Source organism: Nannospalax galili, unplaced genomic scaffold, assembly GCF_000622305.1.
Source record: "Nannospalax galili isolate Female #2095 unplaced genomic scaffold, S.galili_v1.0 scaffold1436, whole genome shotgun sequence".
Lineage (NCBI taxonomy): Eukaryota > Metazoa > Chordata > Mammalia > Rodentia > Spalacidae > Nannospalax > Nannospalax galili.
This window is the reverse complement of record NW_008338997.1, coordinates 698,981-707,999: the sequence shown is the minus strand read 5'-3', so window position 1 is coordinate 707,999 and position 9,019 is coordinate 698,981. Positions and strand designations below refer to the sequence as shown.

Below are 9,019 nucleotides of genomic sequence, written 5' to 3'. Positions count from 1 at the left end.
CTGGAGCTGAGCTGAGTCACTGAATAAAGGAGCTGTACCTGACTGAGCTGAATTCTGTTTCTTATTGCCTATGATTCAGTCTCTCCAGAGGGGGCTGTCCCTTCGTAAACAATGACTCGCAGAGATCCTGCTTTCGCTGTTCCCGCACCTCCCCTCGTGACCGGTGGCCAACGGATCGCGAAACATAGAGGGAGTGCCCGGTAGCTTGGAACAGAACTCGCCTGGAAGCGCAGCGACCCATAGAGTCGCCAGCATCCAGTAGTCGTGGAGAGCCTCAGCAATGTGGAGAGACAGGAACCTGAACAGCAGGGACCCGAACAGCAACGTGGTGCGCGCAACCTGCCACACCCCAGCGGTGCGCGAGAGACCGGTGCCACGCCCAGCAGCTGGCGCTCCGAGATCCCCGCGCGACCCATAAATTATGTGTATGAGTGTTTTGCCTACATGTGTGAAATGCCTGAGGATGTCAGAACAGGACATCAGATCCCCTGAAACTAGAGTTAGAGATGGATGTTAGCTGCATGTGGGTGCTGGGAACTAAACCTGGGTACTCTACATCAGTACCCTGTGCTTTTAACTGCTGAGCCAGCTCTCCAGCCCCAGAAATTCACACTTTTCTTGATTCTACAGAAGCACTTTGTATTGTCTTTCAACCTCTACTGATTGCTTATTTTTACAGGAAAAAATGAGACTCAAGTAAGTGATTAAATTCTTTCAAGGTAACAATCTAAAGGCAGTGGCAGTGAGTGCATGGTGCTGTGCAAGTACAAATGACCCAGAAAAGATTTGCAAATAAGAACCTCAAGGCTTTCTTAGGGTATTTATGCTCAGAAAAGATACTGGGAGAACAGACACGGGCATTTTTGAGAAGATAGCAATGAACACCCTCTCATGCAAAAGGTCAACAAGTAAGAGTCAGTCTTTTAAATAAAGCCATTCACCCAGGCCAGGTGTCGTACACCTCTAAATCCCAGCACTGGGGAGGCTGAGGCAGGAGGATCACTAGTTTGAGGCCAGACTGAGTTACATAGCAAAACCCATCCACCACTATGTAAAATACATGCTTTTTTTTTTTTCTCTATTTTTTGAGACAAGTTTTTTGAGATAGCTGTAGCCCCAGATGGCCTGGAATTCACTATGTAGACCAGGTTGGCCTCAAACTCACAGAAATCCGCCTGCCTCTGCTGGGATAAAATACATATATTCTAATAAAAAAAATCAAAATATTGGAGATGTAGTTCAATTATAGAGCACAAAGCCTTGGGTTCTATCTGAGCACTGAAAGGAAAAATTTAAAAAAAAAAAAAAAGTCAACCAATCAAACTATCTGTGGCCCTATGAAAAAGTTATGACTAAAATAATGTGTTTTAAAAAGAGAATGTACAAGAAAGAAAGTCTCACACCTGTAATCCCAACATGGGATTTGGAAGGTGGAGGCAAGAGGGTCAGGAGTTGAATTCAACTTTAGCTGCATAGTGATTTTGAGACCCTGCCTGAGAAAAAGAACAGGGGCTGGAGAGCTGGCTCAGAGGTTGGGAGCACTGGCTGCTTCTGCAGAGGACCTGGGTTTGGTTCCTAGAAGGCACACTGTGGTTAAAAACTGTAACTCCAGGGCTGGAGAAATGGCTCAGTAGTTAAAAGGGCTGACTGCTTCTGGCAGAGGACCCATGTTCAATTCCCAGCACCTACATGGCAGCTAACGATCATCTATACCTCCAGTTTGAGGGGATCCAACACTTTCTTCTGACCTCCATGGGCAATGCCCAACATAGGTGCACTTACACACATGCAGGCAATACACTCATACACATAAAATAGAAATAATAAATAAAAATATTTTTGTAAAAAACCAACTCCACAGCCAGGAGTGGCAGTGCACACCTTTAATCCCAGCACTAGGAAGACAGAGACAGAGGCAGAGGGATCTCTGTGAGTCCCAGGCCAGCCTGGCCTAAAAAAACAAAAAAAAAAAAAAACTAACTCCAGTTCCAGGGGAATCCGACGCCCTCTTCTGGCCTCCTCAGGCATTACATGCATGTGGTGCACTTGCATGCAGGCAAAACACTCATACACATAAAACAAAATTTTTAAAACTTCTGGGGGAAAAAAAGCAATGAGGAGAAGGAGGTGGAAAAGGCGGGAGAAGGGGAAGAAGGGGAAAGGACAGTAAAAGATCTTGGGATGTATCTGAGTTGGAAGAGTTGCTTGCCTACCATGCAGGAAGCTCTGGGTATCTAGGCCCCGCCTAAACCGAAGCCAGCTGGGGCTAGAGACCCTGACGAGAAACAAAGGAAAGAAAAAAATAGAGGGAAGGAAGGAGATAAAGAAAAGAAGAAATATAGAAAAGACGGTGCTGTGAACCGGATTCGGGAGGCTGTACACTGGGAATGTGGAAAAAAGGAACTATAAGTGTAAGTCACACAGACATTTGTCAGTGCTATTTCAAAAGCTAGGATGGACCAGGATCGCTAATTTGAGACCTCAGGTTCACTTGGACTGCATACTGGACCCCACACACTAGCCCAGAGTCACGTCGCCACCCTCCGGCAGTCAGTACTGCGGCGCCGGGCAACTCCTAGTCAGCTCCTGCTCGGCCCAAATAGCCAAGCAGGTACGCAACAGGACCCCTCAAGGCCTCGGGGACCGAAGGGAGCCGAACCGAGCCGAGCCGAGCCGAGTCCAGTAAGACACAGCCTAAACAAGCCGAACCCAGCCCAGCCCGGCCCAGCCTAGGCAAACAGGACGGGGCCAAGCCGAGCCGAGCCGAACCGAACCGAGTCCAGCCGAGCGGAGCCGAGCCCGTGGCGGACACCGGCGCAGACTCCTAAGTAACGCCGCAGCCCCAGCCGCGTCACCGTGGCAGCGGGTTTCAACAGCTCCTTCCGATCCCTGGCATCCCTCACCATTTCCGTCTTTCTGGGGGTCCTGGTGCGTCGTCCTCTCCCGCAGACACTGCAGGTCACAGCAGAAAAAGGGCCTGAAGCAAAGACCCGAGATGGTGGTGGCCAGCACAGACCGGATCACCAGCGTCTGTGGAATAAGTACCTTGGTCTGCTTGGTGTTTTTGTGTGGCGGTCCCAGCCCCTTCCAACGGCAAGTCTCATTGGACAGTTACTGAAGCCCCACCCCCTAGTAACAGAGGCGGAAGGTGTCTGAGGACAGAACTCAAACCTCCTTTAGAGTCTCAAACTGTTCCGACTCCACTGTAAGGGGACGAAGAAGAAACTGGGGGAGGGAACATGAAGAAGCCCTTTAGCTATGTTTCTTTTTTCCCTTTTCCTTTTTTTCGGTTTAATTTGCTCTTATTTTATGTGTATGAGTTTGGTCTGCATGTATGGACGTGCACCACGTGCACACACTGCCTGCAGAGGCCAGAAGAGGGCTCCAATCCCCTGAATTAGGACAGTTACCTGCCATGTGGGTGCTGGGAACTGAACCTGGGTGCTCTGCGAAAGCAGCCAGTGCTCTTAACTTCTGAGCCATCTACCCTCCCCTCTTTTTCCATTTTGAGACAGGGTCTCATGTAGTCTAGGCTGGCCTCAAACTCAGTATATAGCCTGGGATGACCTTGAATTCCTGATCCTCACACCTCTTGAGTTGCTTGGGTGTATGCTCTCATGCTGGGTTGAGTTTATGCCATGTTGGAGGTGGAACCTAGGGCCTTGTGCATACTAAACAATCACTCTACCAACTCAACTACATCACCAGTTCATTCCCCCTCTTTTTAAAAAGATTTTATTTTCCTTTATGTGTATGAGTGTTTTGTTTGCATGTATGTAAGTGTGTGCAGTGCCCACGAAGGCCAAAAGAGGGTGGCAGATCCCCTAAGTTAGGATGGTTGTTAGCTGCCATGTGGGTGCTGGGAACTAAACCTGGGTCTTCTGCAAGAGCAGCAATTACTCTTTACCAGTGAGTGAGCCATCTCTCCAGTGGCCGGCACACAAACTTTGTTTGGATGTTGTTGCTGTTGTTGCTGTTGTTGTTGTTGTGAGACAGGATCTATGTAGTCCTGGGCTGGCCTCCAATTCAGCATTCTCCTGCTTCAGCCTCTTAAGTGACAGAATTTCATGTATGGGCCACCACTCCTGGCTGGCCATTTGCTTCTTTTACCTGTGAAAAAGGCACCCATGTTGTGAAATGCCTGCAGAAGCCAGAAGAAAGCATCAGATCCCCTGGACCTGGAGTTTTAAACAGTTGTTAGCCACCATGTGGGTGCTGGGAACCGTACCTGGGTTCTCTGCAAGAACAATCAGGGCTCTTAACCACTAAGAGTAGGGCAGCTCTCTAGCTCCCCCTTCACTTGTTTTTAGCTACTTTTCTCTATGATCAGTTTTACAGGTCACTAAGGAGTGTAGTCCTGTTAGTTTTGCTAATAGCACCTCAGACATACTGGTCCTGATGATATTCATAGATGGCCCATGTTGTCTTTCAGGAACATGGGGGCTGCTTTTTGTTTATGTCAAACTAGTGGAAGCTGCCAACCTTCACTAAGAGCCTGCAGAAATGTCTGTTGGGAACTGGACATGTAGTTCAGTTGGTGGGGTGCTTGCCTAGCATACAAGAAGGCCTGGATTCAATCCCCAGCATTAAAAAAAAAAAAAAAAAAAAAAAAACGCTGGGGGTGATGGCATAGGTCTTTCATTCCAGCACCCAGGAGGCAAAGGCAGGCAGATCTCTGTGAGTTTGACATTAGCCAAGGCTACAACTGAATAAATAAATAAATAAATAAATAAATGGCTGGAGAGATGGCTCAGTGGTTAAAAGCACTGGCTGCTCTTGTAGAGGACCTGAGTTCAGTTCCTAGCACCCCCATGGAGGCTAACAACCATCCATAATTCCAGTTTCAGGGGATCCAACACCCCTTTTCTAGCCTCTGATTGCACTGCATGCATGTAGTACACTTACATATAACCAGACAAAAGGCTTGTACATATAAAATAAATAAATTTAAATTAATTAAGTAACTAAGAAATTATTTATTATTATTAGTGGAGACATGAGTATGGAAACCTGATGAAAACTTTGGGGGGGTCAGCTCGCCCCTTCCACTATACATTCCCAGGATCAAGCTCAGGTGGTCAGACATGCAAGGCAAGTATCTTTACAGCCTGAGCCCTTTCTGGTTCCTGATGGCTGAACTTTTGAGACTAGAAATTCAAAATTCTACCTTCTGCTCACCATAGCACTACCACTTTCTAAAGTTCCATTATGCTTACTTACGCATGTGCAGACCTCAGATATGACAGATTTGAGATTCTATTTTCTGTACTGTTGGAAGACTCAAGGGAAGAAGGGTGAGGCAGGGACAAACAGACAAGAGACCCACATGCTGCAGCTCCTCTAACCATAACCATGGATGGCCCTCTACAAAACCTGGGGAAATCTGGGGCTGTCCAACTTGTTCCACCCGGCAGGTTAGATGGAATTAGGGCAAGCTGCCCCTAAAGGGGCAATGGAATGATTCAAGGCATGTGACGCCAGTCTCCATGACCTCTCTCCCAGCTGAGACTTCAGAGGCAGATGTTGGATCCCCTGCAACTGGAGTTACAGGAAGTTGCCTGACATGGGTGCTAGGAACTGAACTCAGGTCCACTGGAAGTGTGGATAGTGCTCTAAACTGCTGATCCATCTCTTCAGCTCCTGATTAATTTTTAAGATTTATTTTGATATTTTTATATATGAGTGTTTTGCCTGAATGTCAGTATACCACGTGCATTCAGTGCCCACAGAGGCCAAAAGAGGGAGTCAGATCCCCTGAAACTGGACTTACAGTTATTAGCTGCATATATGGGTGCTGGGAACTAAACTGGGCCCTCTGCAAAAGCAGCCAGTGCTCTTCATCAGTGAACCATCTCTCCAACCCTGATTTATTTTACTTTTAATTAGGTTTGTCCGTGTGTCTGTATGTGGATATGTGCACATGAGTGTAGTTGTCCTCAGAGGCTGAGTGAGGGCACTGACCCCTGAGAGCTGGAGTTTTATGCAGTTGTGAATTATGTGAGCGCTGCAAATGGAACCCAGATCCTCTGCAAGAGCAGCCAGTGCTCTTAACTGCTGAGCCAGCTCTCCTGTCCCTTATTTATATATGTGTGTGTGTATGTGTGTGTGTTTGCACAATGAGTGAGTGCAGTGCCCCGAAGCCTGAAGAAGGCGTCAGATCCCCTGGAGCTGGAGCAAAGACAGTTGTGCACCTGGGAAATGAACTCACGTCATCTGCCAGAGCAGTCCACACTTAAACACTAAGGCTCAAGGCTACCCTCACAAAAGTGGAGAACTGCTCAGCAGACCACCAGAGAGTGCCGAGTTCTGGCCTCCCTCAGGCAGAAGGCCTGAGAATGCAGGGGACTGCCTGAGAGCCCCTGGATCCTGCCTCCACGTGGTGGTCCTTTTATTAAGATGCTATACAGCAGTCCCTTCTGCATGAAATAACTACCATTATTACTTCAGCTGAGCCTGATGGCTAAACATCCTCACAATTGGGCTTGTTGATGGTTGTGCTCATTCATTAAAGGAGGACCAAGCAGGCTCATTGGAGCCTCACGGGATTATCCAGCCCCCCTTCCTAGCCAACTGTATGTAATTTGCCCCAAATCACACATGGCCTTCTGGATTTGGGGAGGGCTAAAGCATACAATCTGGGGAAGGCTAGGAAAAGAAGGCATGACTCTTGCTGGGTGAAGGCTTTCCAGTGTGCATACCCTCAGGCCATACATACACCTCAGCAACCCCTCAGTTATCTCAGTAAGTAAGCTCAATAAATTCATTGGTTCCCAAGTAAAACTTTAATCAAACATTGGTTTGACACTAGAACCTTAAAAGGGAATAAGCATTGCTTAGCATCCCCATGAAAAGAAGTCTCACAACAGATGGAAAATTTGTTAATGCTATTATGTCTCATCATTATTTTCTTAAAAGAAAATATGAATGTAAAAGATGCTAAAAGGATACAGGAATGGAGATATTTTCCAAAATAGAAAAAATGAGAAAGCCTAACCAAGTGATAAATGTCTGTGTAGGTTTGTTTTGATATATAAAAGATGAGACAAAAATAATTACACATAATCTTTAATTTTCTATGCTCATAGTTTAGTCAAATAGTTTAAGGAACAAAATATATAATCAAGGTTTATCTGAGACTATATGGTTTTTCACTCAAGCCTTATCTACATAGCACATGATAATTAAAAGTACCAGACTTGTGGAACTAACCTTATTGGATGTTTAACAGCCATAATTTGAGGCCTATACTAATCTGGTCAGAGGGACTTAAAGGACAATTTTTGCCCCTTGCCCTCCAAGGCTGACTAAGTTCCCGAGTACTATGGAATATCTCTCAAAATATCCTGTAACTGTGGTGAGTCACGTGTCCTCCTGTTCAGGGAGGACATGGAGACCCCAGGAGATGGACTTGAACCAGTGTCTAGTCTAAAAGAGGAGGGTCAACGCAGAGGAAACATCTCATCCATGCTTCCAAGTGAAGCCAGACGTGGTTGTGCAGGACCTTTGATTTATCTTCACATAGATGGAACTGGTAAAAGGAGCCAGGAGCTCCTCCCAAGCCCATGTGACCCCTGAAAAACAGATCCTCAAATGCCCTTAAGTGTAAAAATAAATTATTTTGGGCCAACTCTATGGTCTTAAACACCCAAAAGGAAAGTATAACCAAAGAGTAAAGTCATCAGTATATTTCTTTAAGAGTTCAAGAGACAGGCCAGGCTTGGTGGTGCACGCCTTTAATCCCAGCGCTTGGGAGGCAGAAACAGACAGATCTCTGTGAGTTCAAGGCGAGCCTGGTCTACATAGTGAGTTCCAGGACAGCTGGAACTACAGGGAGACCTGTCTCAAAAAGACCAAAAAAAAAAAGAGTTCAAGGGATTACACTTTCCAGACATTAGGCTTAAGCCTATATAAAAAGTTAGTGAGACAATTATTTCTCATTGATGATTTTGTTCCTAACCAGAAAGTGCTGCTCAGATGTAAGACTTCAAATCTTGGTCTCCAATACTTGGTCTCCAATACTGTAGTACCCACCTGCAGCTAAGGGAGACAACCAGCTATTCTAAAATGATGGATAAATTTGTTTTCTCTCCCTATCTTTGAGAGGGAACCAACACTGATTCTAACCACTCCAACAGCTATCAAAATACCTGAAAGCAAATCCTGAATCCATCACTCTAGAGTCCAGCCTTGGAAGACAAAAGAAAAATGAGGAGGACCCCAGTAGAGGGATGCTTTTGGAAGCCTTTGTCAAGAAATTCCAGTGGACTCTGATATGAACATTTGAAAATTCCCATTCTGACTTTTTTCCAGTTCCCTGTCTAGAACTTGTAATGCTAATTCCTCCTGCCTTTACTTCTCCTTCACATCTCCTATTCATGATTCAAGGACTTTCTTCTACCCTTAGAGATAAGAGTTATGCAATTTGGGTGTCTTTTAGATACCCCACTGAAGGAGTACTCCAATTGCCTCACCCTGCGTCCCCCATGTTCAGCATGGAAGAAGCTGGAGCGGTCTGCATCCCAATTCCCTATTGGCAATTTGGGTAATCTCTTCAGAGGATGGTATGATAAAAATAGGAGGTAGGGGGCTGGAGAGATGGCTCAGAGGTTAACACTAGCTGTTCGGTTAAGAACACTGGCTGTTCTTGCAGAAGACCCAAGTTCAAATCCCAGCACCCACATGCAGCTAACAACTGTCCAAAACCCCAATTCCAGGGGATCCAGCGGCCTCTTCTGTCCTCCTCAGGCATTGCACAACACGGGTGCACTTACCTAGATGCAGGCAATATATGCATACACATAAAATTAAAATATTTTAAAAGCACTTACTTTTTAAAAAATAGGTAGGAATTGGCTAGGCAGATAGGGTAAAAAGACCCCAAAGAGCCGGGCATGGTGGTGCAGGCCTTTAATCCCAGCACTGGGGAGGCAGAGGCAGGCGGATCTCTGTGACTTCAAGTCCAGCCTGGTCTACATACTGAGTTCCAGGATAGCTGGGGCTACAGGGAGACTCTGTCTCA

General features: G+C 46.2%; 1 protein-coding gene across 3 annotated transcripts in view; it reads right to left on the bottom strand.

Annotated features, from left to right (window-relative positions):
• Positions 1 to 9,019, bottom strand: part of LOC103734588 (phosphatidylinositol N-acetylglucosaminyltransferase subunit Y) — a 31,346-nt gene that overhangs the window by 12,929 nt on the left and 9,398 nt on the right. Inside the window, exons 1-2 of one of the 3 annotated variants that reach the window (XR_607284.3) lie at positions 3,908 to 3,981; positions 2,904 to 3,030 (exon numbers count right to left, since the gene is read on the bottom strand). The exons of 1 other annotated variant lie outside the window; for it this stretch is intronic. The gene's annotated coding sequence lies outside the window, so the exon portion shown is untranslated. Of the gene's footprint in view, positions 1 to 2,903; positions 3,031 to 3,907; positions 3,982 to 9,019 lie in introns of those variants that run through there. One more of the 3 variants, XR_607285.3, reaches the window with a different exon arrangement.